This window comes from Trachinotus anak, unplaced genomic scaffold, assembly GCF_046630095.1.
Source record: "Trachinotus anak isolate AG129_WGS33_773 ecotype Australia unplaced genomic scaffold, CSIRO_AGI_Tana_v1 ptg000002l, whole genome shotgun sequence".
Taxonomy (NCBI): domain Eukaryota; kingdom Metazoa; phylum Chordata; class Actinopteri; order Carangiformes; family Carangidae; genus Trachinotus; species Trachinotus anak.
This window is the reverse complement of record NW_027273853.1, coordinates 13,551,866-13,568,355: the sequence shown is the minus strand read 5'-3', so window position 1 is coordinate 13,568,355 and position 16,490 is coordinate 13,551,866. Positions and strand designations below refer to the sequence as shown.

The 16,490-nt window shown below is 40.7% G+C and overlaps 1 protein-coding gene across 1 annotated transcript in view; it reads right to left on the bottom strand.

The window, feature by feature from the left end:
* Nucleotides 1-14,275, bottom strand: part of sema4ba (sema domain, immunoglobulin domain (Ig), transmembrane domain (TM) and short cytoplasmic domain, (semaphorin) 4Ba) — a 40,071-nt gene extending 25,796 nt beyond the window's left edge. Inside the window, exon 1 of the mRNA XM_071499546.1 lies at nt 14,085-14,275. The gene's annotated coding sequence lies outside the window, so the exon portion shown is untranslated. The remainder of the gene's footprint in view (nt 1-14,084) is intronic.
* Between the last annotated feature and the right edge of the window lie 2,215 nt (nt 14,276-16,490).

Sequence of the window (16,490 nt, the reverse complement as noted above, 5' to 3'; positions counted from 1 at the left end):
TTCATATACTGCAATAAACCTTTGGACATTATCTATCCCACTGTGTCAATATACTTTACAGTAAAGCATGTCCAAAAAGAGGATGTAAGTTTTATATTTAACCAAACAGGGACATTCCCAGAACTCTTTACCAGTCACTTCCTGTAATACTGCTAAAACTACCACTATATATCACTCAATGGAAAAGACTAACCAATGACAGCACTACTTATAAGACTATGAGACTGTTATAAATAGCAGTAATGTGTATACTGCTGAAACAGGTGGCACCACTATTAGCATTTGCCATATGAGTAGAGTGGGAGGGGTCAAGGTTCCCCGCATTCCACACACAGCCTGTTGACCGATAAATACGACCTCTTGGCATGCCTGTCATCTCAGGAAACCACCTGTACACACACACACACACACACACACACACACACACACACACACACACACACATAAATACACGCTGGCCACCTTACGTCACACCCCGCGGACAGCCCAGGTCACATGCTCCCAGATGTGGCCTTCAACCTGGGAGCAGCACCTCCCTCCACGCCCCTGAAGGACTCTCAGATGTGTGAAGGAGCAGATGTGAGATGTAGAGGATCTCATCTGTCAGGAGAAACTTTAACGGAGGAGCATGCCTGCACATATGGACAGTGTGGCTGATTCACCGGACGAGCAGTGTGGGGGTACAGTGTTGACACAGTCCTGCCTGGTCCTGCTGCCTACTTCCAGGTTATTTTATAACCACTCATCCAGGTCTAAAGATACCTATCTATGAGTAAGACGTGGCAATACTTCCATCACAAAGCTCAAGTATCAGGTTAAAGGGCTTTCAAGGCACAGTGATCTCACATTTCTCCCATGACAATGACTAATTTATTACTTACTGTTAAAAGAGTTTCTCCTGGAACCTAATTATGATGCAAGTGTAGTTGGACATTATATTCAAATGGGAACTAACATTAGCTTGCTACTTTACGGTAAGATGTGTTTAGTAAGAATAAAAGAGGAAATATGAAATACTGTCAATGCATCTGACCTGACACTTGAGGCAAATGCTGTTTAATAATGTTGTAAACTGGGAAGATTCTTCGCTCTATTTCACAAAAACAACACAGTGGCCTTTAGATTAAAAAAACCTGAGAATAAATAACCAACACAAGAAACGCATAATCAGATGCTTCCCCATTAACTCTGAAACTCCATGTATGTAGATATGAATAAAATAAATGTTTCCTAGCACTGATTTGCACATGTAATGGCGCACCCTCCTTTGGTAAAACACCAGTTTGAAACAAGCTAATAGTTAACTTTTAAAGGACTTCACACACAAACTTGGTAATGATATTTTAAAATTGCTGCTGCAACCCGATCCTGTTCCCCAGTGAATGAAAATTCGGAAGTCTGTACGTCTGATTAGGTGACTGTGGAGTCTGAAGAAACATTCTCTCGTTCCTACTCGACCCATTTTAAGTCCAATCCCCAGACCTAGCTAAGAGTAATTAATGGCTCATTCATCCCTGAGTGAACCATACAGCAGTAATTATGACCATATGCTATTCCAAAGACTTTTAATTGCCTAATTAAAATCTTATTAAACTATTGAACAGAGATAGGGGACATTTTGAACTTAAGGTTCAGGGGAGTTAAATTCATCAAGCTTGCTTCTCCTCTGGGGCCTGTGACGCACGGTCAGAGGTGGTGAATTTTATCACAAGCGTTGACTTCCTAAAACATCCCAAATTTGAAGCTATCGGGCATTAAGAATGCATTGATAGATTACGGTAATATATGGCTGTGAAAGTGAATGAGTACATTTCATCACCTCTGTCTTTGAAACCTATACAAGTGCCTAAATCAACCCTGTCTCAGAAGTGAAAATATTCAGAATGATATTCCATTTCATTCCATTTCCCCTCTGCGCAAATTTCCATAACAGATGTGGAGCCAGCAGAAGCAGCTTGCTGATGAAATGTAAAGTAGCAGGGCTAGGTCTGTCGCTGGGCCTGCTATCGCTATCAGGGCTGAAGTGGGTGAAAGAAGAGCAGCAGGGGCTCTGCGACAGACGGAAACGTGCATTAAAACACTGAAAGGGGGAAAAGAAAAAAGAGAAGCAAATGAAAAGGGCAAAGACACATCTTCCTATTGTCGGTCTCCTCATCAAACTCTAATATATTAGTAATATATGGAGATGGAGATCACCTAAGAGTAACTAATCTCACCAGACAAATACAAGCTTCAATGAGATCTTTACTACTGCGTGAGAGTCATTTGCCTCTGCTGGCCCTTTATTTCCCAGCAACAAATCCCCCTGTCAAAACACATCAGAGAGGGCATAAACCTGGATTAAAACTATTCATGTGTTGTAACCCTCAGACATGGTAAATACTGAGGGATTGAGGCGAAATTGGTGGAAGTTTGTACTTTTCCCTCTCTCTATGCTCTTTTCAGTTTTCAACAATCCAGTGTAAGCTGATCCACTTTTCAGAAGCAGCCTACCCTGTTGATCTTGCAGACATGGCCTATTTCTTTTCTACTGTTGTCACACACCCTTTGCCAAGGAAGGGAACGCCCACATCTTTGAGAGGATTCAGTTTTATCATTAGATACACCTTTCAGACATTAAGATGGCAACCCATTTTTACATGAAGTTAATCAGTCATCGCAAACACTAAAAACTCCTCATTCATTTGTCTCCTCTTCTTTATCTATATCTCTCTTTAAGCTTTTTGAACGTTCAGTCTACTGATCTATTACATGATTCCTTAGCGTATTGATTCCTTAGGTGTATGATAAGCTGTCCAGATATTCTACAAATTCAGTGGTCAAAAGTTAAAATGATTCTGATACTGACGTTCAAACTGCATCAGACTTTTGTCTTTTCTGAGCTACACAGTACTGTGTGTCCTCATGTACAAGAGGACACGGCTGCTGCTTACACCACAATTGTGTATACTATTGTTTCTACTATAATAAATATTTACACTACAATAAATATTGCTTATAAAAGGATCAACACAAGTGCTCTGTAAGCAATGTCAGTGTGTGAATCTTTTTACTTTTGGATTTGTATTTACTAACAATATTTCACTGACAACTAAGTTGAAGTTCTAAGGTTGTGGCTCCATCTTCTCGTCGCAGCTTGTTTCCAGAGACTTGTTAAACAGGACAAGTTGGGCATTAGTAAATGTATTTATTTTCCTAATCCCCTTCCAAGTACATGTACCAAGAAATGCAGCACCAAGTGTTGGTGAATCTCACATTACCTTTAAATTGATGTACATTAAATCTCTAACACTCTCATTATCTCACTGCTGCTGGAAATTTCAAATCAGCTACATTAACAGAACTCAACAGAGTCTCTCTGCTCTCCACACGATAATGCAGGATTAGGATGAGTGTGACATTTTTGTGGGCTTTCCAATGTCAGAGTCTTATGCTGAAAGCTAATACTACATTTACAATGGGTAGTGATGAGATGCACATATGAAGCCTCACAATAAAATTACAGTATGGAACAGGTCTTTCCATTTCGCTTTCCTGTTAAACACATGGTGCTAATGCTTTAGGAGTGGATAACAGGTTCACTGACTCCACGCTGTCCTTCTGGAAGAAACTTTTTATAATATATACACCATATATATTTATAATATTTACAAGATAACATTTTGCTTGTAAAGTCCAGTGTTAACACTAAATTATCAAATAACAAATACGTTTTATGAGTGAAACCATCACTGACCTGTAGCCTGACTTCAGTCCTGGTCTCCACTTAAAGTCTGGGTATAATCCTATTGCAATTCAGTTACTGCACAGATACTTTGTGGTTTTCAGACAGTATGTGCCATCAGTGGAAACTGGCTTTGGTGTCACATAGAGTCACTTGATATTAACTTGTGTAACAGTCAGGACCAGCCAAAGAAAGTGTGACCATATGCTGCACAGCCCAGCAAAAGCAACAAATTCATAAAGGACTGTTTTATGAGAGACGTAAAAATATACAGTATTATATTGTTCACTGAACTGTTTTAGATATTGAGGGCCTGTTTTTTTATGAGGGGTGCTGGCGTCTGCCAGACACAGGTAAGGAGCCGTTTCAGCCCTGGCTGCTGTAAGTAGGTCAGGCCTGTTGAAACACTCACTCCCATTCTCGATGATGTCTGCACTTGTTTGCCATATACTTCTGTCTGCACTTACAGGAGTGAAATATTGACCCTGATAGGGCAAGTGCTGATAACACGGCATTGACTTCAGGTGCTTTATCTTTCCTGCTCTTGTTTACCTTCACTCGCTTGATTTGTTATTTAAGAGATAAGTCTATGATACACAGCTATAGCACGCTGAGGGTGTTGTTTAAATGCAAATATGAATATGTTAATGTGTAAATATTGAACACTAAAGTTATTATATAATTAGAGTGTGCTTAAATGAATATTAACTGAGGCTGTGAAACAGAAATTAACCACTGGATAAAAACCAGGAGTATGTGAAGATTTTTTAAACACTTTTGTATTTGGATAAACACACCAAAAATATGACTTCTGATTTAATAACAATAAAAAACAACAACACTGCGCTTCGCTGAGAAAGTGTTTGGGATGTGGTCAAAAAGCTCCAGCAGCTAAGTGGATCTTTAAATATTTCATCATAAACATGAGCTCTATCTTGTGGACAATTTAACTGAAAAAAGAAACGACATGCTGCATTAATATTTGCTGCCCATGTAAATTCATGGACCATTCAATCACCAACAGTGCATTGAAATATTTATCCTCTCTGAAATTGATTAGGCTGGTGTGGCAGCCATGAAAGGCTGTAAACAAAGCGGCGTGGCTGTTCTCCCTTGATGTCCACAGCACGAAGTTGCACGCATTCCAGTAGCTTAGAGGCTTAGACAGCAGCTCAGGCTATAGGCCATTGGGCAAAGAGCTGAACACATCCATCACTGTGAGAGACCGATAAAAGGCTCTTCTCCACATGCTCATCAACGACACCAGCCACAGACCCACCTTCAACACAACTAAAGAGTTTATTCGAGTCTACGAAGCACATTGTAACCCTCAAGATCGAACCAGTAGGTGACAAGCTGCTCGAGGTCACGAGTCGAGTTCACTGCTTTCTATACAGACACTGATGCATTTCTTAACTTGCTAACTCTGCACTTGGCAAAGTGTAATCGACTAACTTTCTGTCAAATGACTAGCTGTTTAATAAACTGTTAAATTGTTTCTGCACTGTTAGTGATTTTGCTAGGTCCCACTAAACCTCACAAACAGCAGGTTAAATTTCATGAGCTATATTTTTCACTATGAGACATTACTATGGGGAGAACTATGGGGAGTGGTTCCCGTGATGCTGATGATGTATTTTACTGCCTCTTGAAACCATTTAAACCTTGTGAACAGCTATTTAAACAGTACATGTACAAATGAAACACAATACTGTATATTCTGAAACCCATTTCAGCAGATAATTAAATGAAAAAAATTAGATGTTTCCTGCGCAGCTGTCATGTTGTTTAAGCTTAAAGATCAATGACAGCCCAGGGAGTGATGCGTTCATCCACACAGGTGTAATCAGGTTCATGTTCGCTCTTCAATCACCGGCCAGTTTCAAATGACCCCCGTGAGACCCCTGCTTAAAGGCTAATCCAGTTATGTGCAAAGTAGTTCTGATTTACCATGTTCTGAGCTACAACAAGCCATGCCAGACCAAAAGGCCTTGTTTGTGTTACTTATAAATCTTAATGCATGCTTGGCTTGATATCTACATACTTCTAAAATTTCATTTAAGTATTCACAACTCTTAAAATGCTATTAAATGTAGGTGTTTCTCCTTTATAGTCACATTCCACTCAATCAGTAAAACAAAAGTTATCTTTGCAGGGATGCAGTTGGTATGTAGTGCTCTGTGAACATATTGAAGGAATTTGAGAGTCTGTTGACATTGCAAAGATTGGCTGTCTGATACTCTCTAAATCAAGTTCATCTTATATAGTATACAAATGGTAAACAACTGATCCTGAGGCAACAAACATGTTGCAGACACTCAGCTTTGTTATGCCTACGGCTGTACTGGTATATCTGCTTCTCATCTCTGGCTACGTGTCTTAAAAGTTGATATCAAGCACCAGTCAAATCCTCTTTATTTGACCCCTCTGTTTGGCAGATAGACCACATTAAAATATCTTTGGGTGGGAAGGCTGTCCCCTTTATGTGGGGTCTGGGAGTGGGGCAGCTGCCCCCCACATGCAGTGACCTCACTTAGTAAAGATCAATAGTAGGCTGCACATTCCTCATTCCAAGTCCTCAGGAGTCACTTAGGCCTTGGTATCCCAGTCATCCAAGCCATCTTGTGAATTCTTTTTCACCCTGATATTTGGGGTGAATTCCGATCATTGACATCCAACATCCTAGACGACCAGATTTGACCTATGAGGGCAGCGTATTTGGTAAGCCATATGGGGGAGATGAGTTCTTGTCACTCAAGTGTATCACCCTATGGGCCATGCTAATGCAGTCCCTCAAGGGCAAATTTGTCAAGTTAGCATTGCTCAGTTTAGGTCTAATTTTACATGTTTATACTTCACATTTTTCCCTGTGCCCTTTTTTTCCTTTTAATCTCACTGTACATTGCACACAGCAAAATTATGGGGCCCATGTTGAACCCTAGGCTAGATGATTTAATGGCTGACTGACTGTTCTATTTAGTCAGACAAGCATAATAAGGGGATTAGCAACCTATCAGATGACAGAGTTCAGCGTGCTTGGCTGCAGGTATACAGGCAGATATCCTATATCACATGATTTGCTAATCACCGTGCAGATGGTATAAATGAGTTAATTCTTGAAAAGTATAATGTTTGAAAAAATGAAAAACAAAGACAGTTTGGCAAAATTTCACCACAGTTCTTCACAAGTTGTTTTTTTTTTTTTTACGCCAAATTGGTACCACCAGTTAGTTAAGGTAGAATGGCATTTTGAATTTCAAAAGGACCCTTAAAGTTCATGTCCCTCTCTGTGGTGAAAACCCACACTAGTGTGCATCTGAGATGAAATCAGAGTCCTGACACGTCCGTACAGCACCCCGGCCCCCACAGCTGGATGCATGTAGGAGGGAGCTGATGTCATGGAGAGATGGAGGTGAAATGATCTGTTACTAGAAAGCTGAGCCTCTTCCCTGAGATATCAGAGCACGTAACACATCCTCAGACATTTTCACCTTCTTTCACAACTAAGTAGGGTAAGGGCTGGTGCAACTATGTTGCAACCACAGAGAACAGGTAAAAGTACTAAATTATGAAATGCTACAGTTATTGAGAAAACATCCATTTCACTTTCAGCTCTAGTTCTGGGCAAAGCAAAAAAACTCACAAACAAAAAGGATGAGGCATCTTCCGTGTAAACGAGAAAAGGTCCCATTTAGGGTTACTGACATCAGTATAAAATCGTACATAAGTGGGTAAGAAAACATTCAAGTCTCATGTTACCAAACATCTACTCTGCTTAAGCAAGCCGAAGAGGCTGTTCTGCAGCTTACTGCGTGCTCTGACGTTACTGTGGGAAAAGCAAGTGATTCATCACATTATTTATAAACTATAAGATGTAAGGTCAGTGATTTGATCCATGAGCAGGAACAGAATAAATAGGGATGTTTTGCTTGTATCACAAACTCAACATAAGGAGAAGCAGACAAATGGAGAAGCCAGAATTCAGAGCAGAATACATTTCTCTTTATCAGCAGCAAATTTGAATATGTTGCTATTTGACAAAGTAAGTTTCATGTATAATTATTTAACAATCTGAAAGACAGTAAGAATACCAAGAGTGTTCTGTCTTTCCAAAAAATCTTATGAGTATTACTGGAAAGGAAACTGCTGAGTATTTCTACAGAGTTATTATGAAATAACCTCCTGAGTAAACAAGGTCTGACTACACACAGAAAACAACAAAGTCTGGTTGCCCTTGATTTAACCCTTCTTGGATAACATGACCTGGAAGACTGAGAATCTTCACAGACACAAGAGAAAAAAAGTTATATCATATACAGTACAATATCATATACAGCACATATCCCTGTCAAAGTAGACAAGATAACATGTACTCTGTGTTACTGGGAAGAATTTACTGATTCTCTGTCACCTAAGCCGTTAAGATCCACTGACCACAGCACAAAAAAAAATAGTCATATCGGGGAGAAAAAAGCATCAACAGTGTTAGTTCCTGTGAGCTTAAACTGCACCTGCATGCTGAACAGCTTCATCCCCTCCAGATGTCTGGAGGCCTCGCTAGACCCAGAGCCAGCACATCTATAACTGTCTCCTCGACTGCCCAGACTCTGGTGGATAACTGCCAGAAAGAAAGCAGAACTGCAGGGGGATCTGAGCCCTGCAGCCACTCACACTGCACAAAAAGTGCTGAAAGAGGCCATAAGATGGCTTGTGTGCAGTGTCTTTATATATCACATCTTCAATCCAATCTGATGAATTATTCAAATAGCGCTATCTACTGTGCCTCTCACCTAAAACATCTGCCCTGCCAGCCTGTCTGCCAGGTCTGGCTTACACTCTGTTCTGCCACAGGAAGCTTTTAGTCTGCTCCTGTCCTGTGGTCTCTGTTCCATTTAACCCCCTTCCTCTATCTCTATTTCCATCTCTCGGACTAGAAGCATAAAGCACTGAGGGAAAGAGATTATGTTACCGTGTCAAAAAAAGGCATCTGTCTATACAAGATTTTTAAAAAGAAAATAGTATCATATCATTTCGCTACTACTGTGCAAATATCTGGGATGTCAAGGCTGCGGCATGCTTGATACAAACTAGCTTGTACAATGTGTTGTCCGACCATATCTGAGGGCGAAAGACTTAACAGCTGCCACGGGAAAAGCCTGCTGTCATAAAGCGACACGACAATTGTATGAATGGGGATGACCGCGCACAATCTCTTCTCAAAAGGTGTTCATGATGTCACATGAGTTTGTGCACAGGAAAAATGACGTAAACTGTGTGAAGAACAAAAGAGGCTGAGAGAGAAGGTCAACCCTTGCCTACCTTCTCACCTGAGCACAACTGGCCAATCACTGCAAGAAGGGTATTTAATTGCCAGATTGTTGGTTTCAGAAAGCTACAGAAATTGTTGAATGCAGCCACCCCCTTCCAACATCAGAAAGGCGTGGGGCAGAGGAAGTTTCAGACACCGTTGGGCAACCTGTCAGGCACTTCAGATTCTGTAGTATTCTGACCTTTTGCCCCAAAAGTGGATAACATTTCAGCTCTGGGCTACATCACACAGGGGGGGACACCAAGCAGAAAACAGAGCAGGATGCATTACATACTTCCAGACCATTAAAGTGAGGAGTGTGTGTGAGGAATAAAAGGTTCTTACTCACCCCCACCCCCCTGCACTGTTTATGGTTCTTAACAGAGCATGAAATGACTAAATACAAGCATCACTTCTCCTCTCGGCCATCCTCCTTTGCAAATTTCTCATTCATAACTTTCAGCAAGGATGAATGAGGAACAGTATATATATCCAAGGTTAGAGAAGAATAACTTTGTCAGTCAGAGGAATGAGAAGTGTGTGTATCAACCAGCGATGTGCACCATAAATAAATCAGACGAGCCAACCACAAGCATAAATATCTTACTGCACCCTACTTCTTAGTAAACACGGGTACTGTATATTAATACTTTAAAAAAAGTACAGCTTGTTTACAGTGAGGCAATTAGAGGCCTGTGATCAGAGAGTTACGGCGGGAATGTCCGAAAGGGTCAGTGGCACCATTACCAGAGTAAAGGCCACAACCTGGAACGCTCAGAGATATCAAATCACAGCGGTGGGGGGAGGGACAGGCTGCTAAACAAGGCTCAGTTAGAGGCTGACTCCATTAATCAGGCCTTCTCTCATACTCATGTCAGGGAGCACACAAACATATCCGACCACTAACAACCTGAGGCACGTTTGCTGTATGCGACACCTTACAGTCATCCCTTAGCTCCAGTGTCAGGAGTGTAGATGTACACATAGCTTTGAGGATTAAAATAGAACTTTATTATTAAACATGTAACACGCAAGGGGAACAGGTGTGTGGTGAAGGGTGATGGAAACACACCCTGAAAAGGCAATTTCACGTTTCTCACAACAGCACATACATAAGAAACGTTGGCACACATATAAACATACTCCACATGGTTTTCTCAAAGCTGTTTCACAGGGTTGTGTACAGTTAAAATAGGGCACTGTATGAACAAGGCAAGGCCCCGTAGTCTTTTATATATATATATGTGATGTGTCTTGCATGTTTTATAGTGGTTAAAAGGCAGATCTGCGGATCTCTAGGACACTGCAGCAAACACAGGGATCTGGCAGAGTTCCATGTCCACAGTCATTTCCCACATCGTGGCACAGTGCTGGACTGGGAATAAACAGAGGAGCCTGCTGTGCTCTCAGAATGCATGTTTGCAGAGTTCCCATCAGTGAGTACACAGTAATAGGACTCCCTGAAGGCCTGTGTTTAACCTTTAGGTTACAAGTGGCTGGCCACTCCAGGGCCCACCCCTCCCCTTTCTCAGCTATTAACCCTTTTCTCACTCATTTTACTTTTACACATAAAGATTTCATGAAAGATGTCAGATCAAATCACAAGACCTGAAGATTATGTGATATGAGTGAAATGTCCAGAACAGCTACTAAATGGACTTTGTGGTGAAGTGGTGAAGTTGAACTCTGAATCTCAGCCTTTAAGGCAGGTTGTGGTTGAAATTTCCTTAAAGTGCTTAGGAAAAAAAAGGTAATCCATGATTTCATGACAACGGGGCAAACTCCATCTGCTGATGAAGATCATGTTTTATATTTGAAAGATCTGGGACAAAACTCTGTGGTGAGATTATTTTGTCAAAGCTTTTGCGGGCATCACTTATAACCATCCTCAAATTTAAAGTGACAACACTTGGTCCATCTTAATCCACATTTTTAAAAATGTCTTCATTGTGCAAATGTACCAGTTTGATAGCAACTTAATATGGTCAGCTGGTTTCCACAAAAATCCTCCAAACCAAACTATCTGTATCATTTTTCTGTTCTGCAGAATAATTAAGGCAGACAACGCTGTATTTTAGGACCAGCTGCTTTTATTTGGTCTATGTCGTGTTGCTGCAGTAAGCATAGCTCTTGTCTTGGTAGACAGCTCACAATATTTTGACTGAAGTTTAAAAAAAAAAAAAAAAATTGAATTTTGTGAAAGAAACAACCATATGATCCAAACTGTGATCTAATTCAGAGCCATGCACTTAAAACTGTAACTGCACGCATGCTTTGTTTAAACTTGTGTTATTGATGTGAAATCTCAACAAAATCTGTAACACCAAACCATACGGAGGTGAAAACAGTACATAAAAATAAAATCAAAAGGGAAAATCTTTCTCTCTCACACACACACACACACAAAATGGCAGGGATAGAGTCAACCTGACTATATAAACAGATGAAGAAGAAGGATCAGAGTAGCCTAATGCTGAGAAAATGCCCTTGGGATATGCTGACAAAATGGAAACATGTGCATATGGGGACGGCATAGGGGATTAAGCTGTGATAAAACAGTGTGATGCAGTGTGATTTATTTCTTCTTTGTCTTTCCTCCTCTGAACAGATTTAGTAATCTGCAACAGGTTGCTCCATGCTTTGAGCTGCTTCACGACACAGAAGCACAATTTCATCCTTTTGCTTATATTCCTTTCAGCAGACTTAATGTAGTACAGCTCTGCATCAAATACATTTTCAATCTGCAAAGGAATTTTCCAGCGTCCCAGTCAAACTCTGCTACAGTGAGAGTCAGGCTTTCACTACAAGTTACTATCACCATGTTATAAAATATATCTTTGTGGAGAGGTCTGGATTTGAGGTATTGATATAACAGGCACCATGCTTTACCAACGAGCCAAAGCTTTTCTGACAGCATCATACAGGCCGTTCATTGTCAAGGCCGCCGGTATCCAGAATGCAACTGCCAGCTGTTTTCTTTGTGGATCAAACCAAAAGAAAACAGCAGACCAAGGTCAGCACAGACAGGCTTTTCTCCTACAGCAGACAGATGAATCTCCATACACGAGGACATATAAAACAAAACCTCTCTGTCACAAATGAGATAGCACAGCTGATTATATTCCACCCTCTTGTGGAATAGTCAACCATTCTCAAAAATTCATGAAAGCTCCTATTTATTCCAGTACTGCTGGGTATTTGAGGGTCTGTGTCTGTGTGAGAGCTCGGTTGGGAGGGTTATCCCTCATGTCCAGCTGCCTTGTTAGTACATATAAGACAGACTCAGATGGAGCGGCCTTTGAGAGGGATATCAAGCTGTCCTGAGGCCATGTAAGATGTCAGTGATGCTGATTTTTCTCTTGGGAAACTGAGAGGACATAAAAAAGTCCACTCCAAAATATATTTTGCTTGTTGTTACTTTACTTGGATGTTTGACCTTCATTATGCAGAATAATATACATGTGCAGAGTTTGACACCACAGGGCTGTTTTTACATTCATCAGCTGAAAGGAGAAAGATGCTCTGTGCTTACATTAAATCTGAATTTAAGACATAAACACAAAAGCATTAGTCTGTGACATTACTGCTAATCTGGAAGCCAGTGGTCAAACATGCAACTTATACAGCTGTGATGTCAAACCTTGAAGCCTGACGAATGGACTTTACAGTGAAGCTAGAAATATGATGGATTATGTCTTTGGTTAATCTTTTGAAATTAGCAATATTTGAATATTCATAGATTCTGTTTGTTTTTTTTTATGAGGGAGAAGGAGAAGATGCAATGCAAGACGTTTTCATAAAATCAAATGCAGTTCCCAAGCAAAGTATTTTCTTATGTCTTAAAACATGTCGTCCAGGGCAATCTTTAAATCTGAAATAGGCAAATAATAACACCAAAGTCAACTCCATACACATTTACTCACTGCCTAACAAAACTGTTTGCTTTGTCAAACTCTAATGACACAGGAGAGAGACACTGAGAGCTTTTCAAGTAAAAGCTACTTGGCAGTGGACACTCAAAAGTAAGCACGAAGAGTAAATAAAAATCTTAGGTTGACCTCCTCATTGACTTTTGACAATCTTTTCCATTTATGGTTCCTATCCATTAACTACCCCCCACACATCTAACCATTTGGCATTAGTCTCAATTGTGCTGCCAGCAGCATGTGGGTGAGAGATTTGAGTTTCACACAAGAACACCTGATGCTCCTGCGTTGTAGCTGCCAGCAATCACATCATGAACCCCTGCACAGTGTCATAACACAAAAACTCGACTCAACTATTTGACCGTGCTGGCTCCCAACTATCACGGCCAAACACACCAAGACAATTAAGACTTTGTGTTGATATTTATGATCTGGTTCTCGCCCATCAGCTTTTTCCAAACTCCTCTGGGTTCATACAAAGTTTGTAGGCTGGGTGAGGATGTGTGTGCACTGGCTGCCACATTCACTAACTCCTATCAGTGGAAAAGGGGCCCCACTCCCTGTCACAGGCTCACTGCTGATGAGTTGTGCCTCTGCGTAAGAGTCTGAGCCATCCCCTGTTTTTTCCTGCACTACTAGAGACACTCACACGCAAGCCAGCAAGCCTTAAAATACAAACACACCCAGGTAAATAACTGTGTTTTCAAAGAAAATAAGTCCATCTCTTAATGCAAGGGTAGCTCCTACACACACGCAATAACCCACAAATACAAGCTCATGACACACACACACACACACACACACAAACATGAGCTTGCACTCAGACTGGGTCTTTAATGACCCTCTTGCCCTGCTATCACCTTGCGATAAAGACCTACTGGGGAGGGAGGAGGGCTGTTTCGTGTCAGCTCACACCCACTTTTCCCTTTAAAAGAGAGAAACCAACAACAAACTCCACACAGGCTCAGTCATAAAAAGTTTATAATTCTCTAACAGGGGAATGACAGGTTATCCTGGCATCATTTCAATAGGTAACCAGAGCTGCAGCATACTCACATCAATGATTCATGAAGCACCACACAGTTAATGAACACAAGGGTTTAATCTCTATAAGAGCTGTACTTACGCTCTGTCCCGCTCAGCTGTGACACAAAAACTTCCTTCAGATCTAAAAAAGGTTTCCTTTAGGTGACAGACAGATTGATTCCTCCCCCAGGAAGTGTCAGAAGAAAATCCACACAAACAACAGAGTTTAACGCACAAGTAGATGAAAGCTCTAAGTCCGCAGGTCCACACGCTCCCTCTCTCTGACACAGTGTCGTACTACAGCCTGCCCCTGGCCACCCAACACACTGGAGCTCCTCCCATCACACACTGTCAGAGAGGGAGACAGAGGGAGAAGAGGGAGGTGCACTTCTACAGCATATGATCTTGACTCAGTTTTACTTAAAGTGCTGATGTAAAAGGTGAAATACTTTAGCATTTTTTAGGAGCGCAACTATTATTCCATCCTAGAGACTGTTACTCAGTGTAATTAGGAAACTCTTAGAGAGGGCTCAGGGCAGAGGAGCAATAAAGTTTTATAGAAGAACATAAGAAAACTTTCTCTTGTTCTCTTGAAACTTGTTTTATAATCTTACTGTGTGAAAGATATACTTCGTAAAGAAGGTTTGTAACAGTATGCATTTGTTTTAACATATTTTGATACAGGTAATCGATAAGCAATTTGTTTGATGTGGACTTGAAAAAAAAAACTCCAATGCGTCCCGTGACTTTCTGGTCACAAGACTGTCAACTGTCCACTTTTTGGGAAATCACTGCCACCTCATTCAAAACCAATATACTAAAGTTACACAAGGAAAACATTTATGCAATGTACCATGATGTGGCTGAATTTATGTGAGCAGCCATTAAATGAGACAGAGGCCTAATTGCACTGAATGTAGCCTTGAAGCTTTTTTTTAAGCTCTCCTGGGAGTTGGTTCCCTTGTTATGGGCTGCAGATGTTAGCCTCTCAGCCAGCTGCTTGCACCCATATAAAGATAGCCCTTAATGATTGCAATTACCAGTAACTTCAAGCTACCGGAAGATAAAGCAAATCTATCTGTTCTAAATCAACACAGATGAAACAAACTTAAAAGCGTGTATTTCTCCAATGTCAAATAAAAAACTTCACGATAGAATTTACATAATATAGACTGTGCTATTGTAATAATGTCCAATGTATATATATATATATATATATATATATATATATATATATATATATGTGTGTGTGTGTGTGTGTGTGTGTGTGTGTGTGTGTGTGTGTGTGTGTGTATGTGTGTGGTGTTGAGCCACAAAGTAATTCTAAAATAATTCACCCAACACTGGCAAGGACAAAGTTTTCAGGCCATGACACTGAAAGTACAACAGAGGTGATGCAGCAAAGTCTCAGAAGGGGCCATTTCATGAGTTGTAAAGGGGACACTCAGCTCCAGTGAACCACATACTGCCCTTTACGTTTTATATACAGAGCTTGGATTTATTTAATCTTAATAATAATTATGATAAAAGTATCTCAGGTTTGTTAATAAATTTCCAACATGGAGATACATGGAGATTTTAGATGATATGCAAATGAATGTACACCGAAGAATTTAAAAAGTTAAAGTGTTACCCAAATAACTTCACATGCCTTCACCAAAAATATTTCCAGGGTAAATACAGAGAAGTGTAAGATAGCGGGGTGTTGAGACGGGGACGCCTGTTTCTAAAATAGCGGATGCTAATTATATACTTTAGGCAACTGCTAAGGAGGGAGACGCGATGCCAAGTTTGAGGTGTTGGGATTCTGAATGTCAGCTCAGTGTTTCTGTGCAGAGTCAAGATTCCACATGGTCACCTGAGACGTACTTAGGCCACAGCTAGGATACTCACTGGATGTCTTATTTACAGCCTATGTAAGCCAGTTCTGCCCCCAACCCCCACCCCCTCCCTACTGGACTGGTAACTCACCTCTTGTTGAGTCGGACCACCTGCCACTGCCATGCAGACGACCTTTTGTAAACAATCCATAGAATATAAAGGACGCCGCCGGCAGACGTCTAAACACGTGGCTCAGACCAGTCAAACAGAGGAAGGCTGGCCTTTTTCATTGCTTGTGACCCTGTTAATGTGGCTGCTCTCAAAATGTCTCTTTTCATTGCCTCCGCTCTCCGTGACTACCACACAAAGCGCTCCCCACCAGTTACAATTAGAAAACTCAGAATTGCTCAGTGGTTGGTAACAGTTGAAAATTACTGTGCATTAGTTTTTGTTTTTTGGGTTTTTTTGAGAATATGAAATTTAGTGAAGGGATTGATGTCACCCGTATGGATAACCTGTAGGGTTATCCATAAATATCAAGATATGGAAGAAATTTAAGTGTAACGGGTTTTGAGAAACAAAGCTGAACATGTACAGAATTTGTTGCTTTATAGTGGAAAATGGAATATAACCCTTTCCCCCTTTGCTGTATTATAATAGTCTATTAATGATCTGACAATATTTT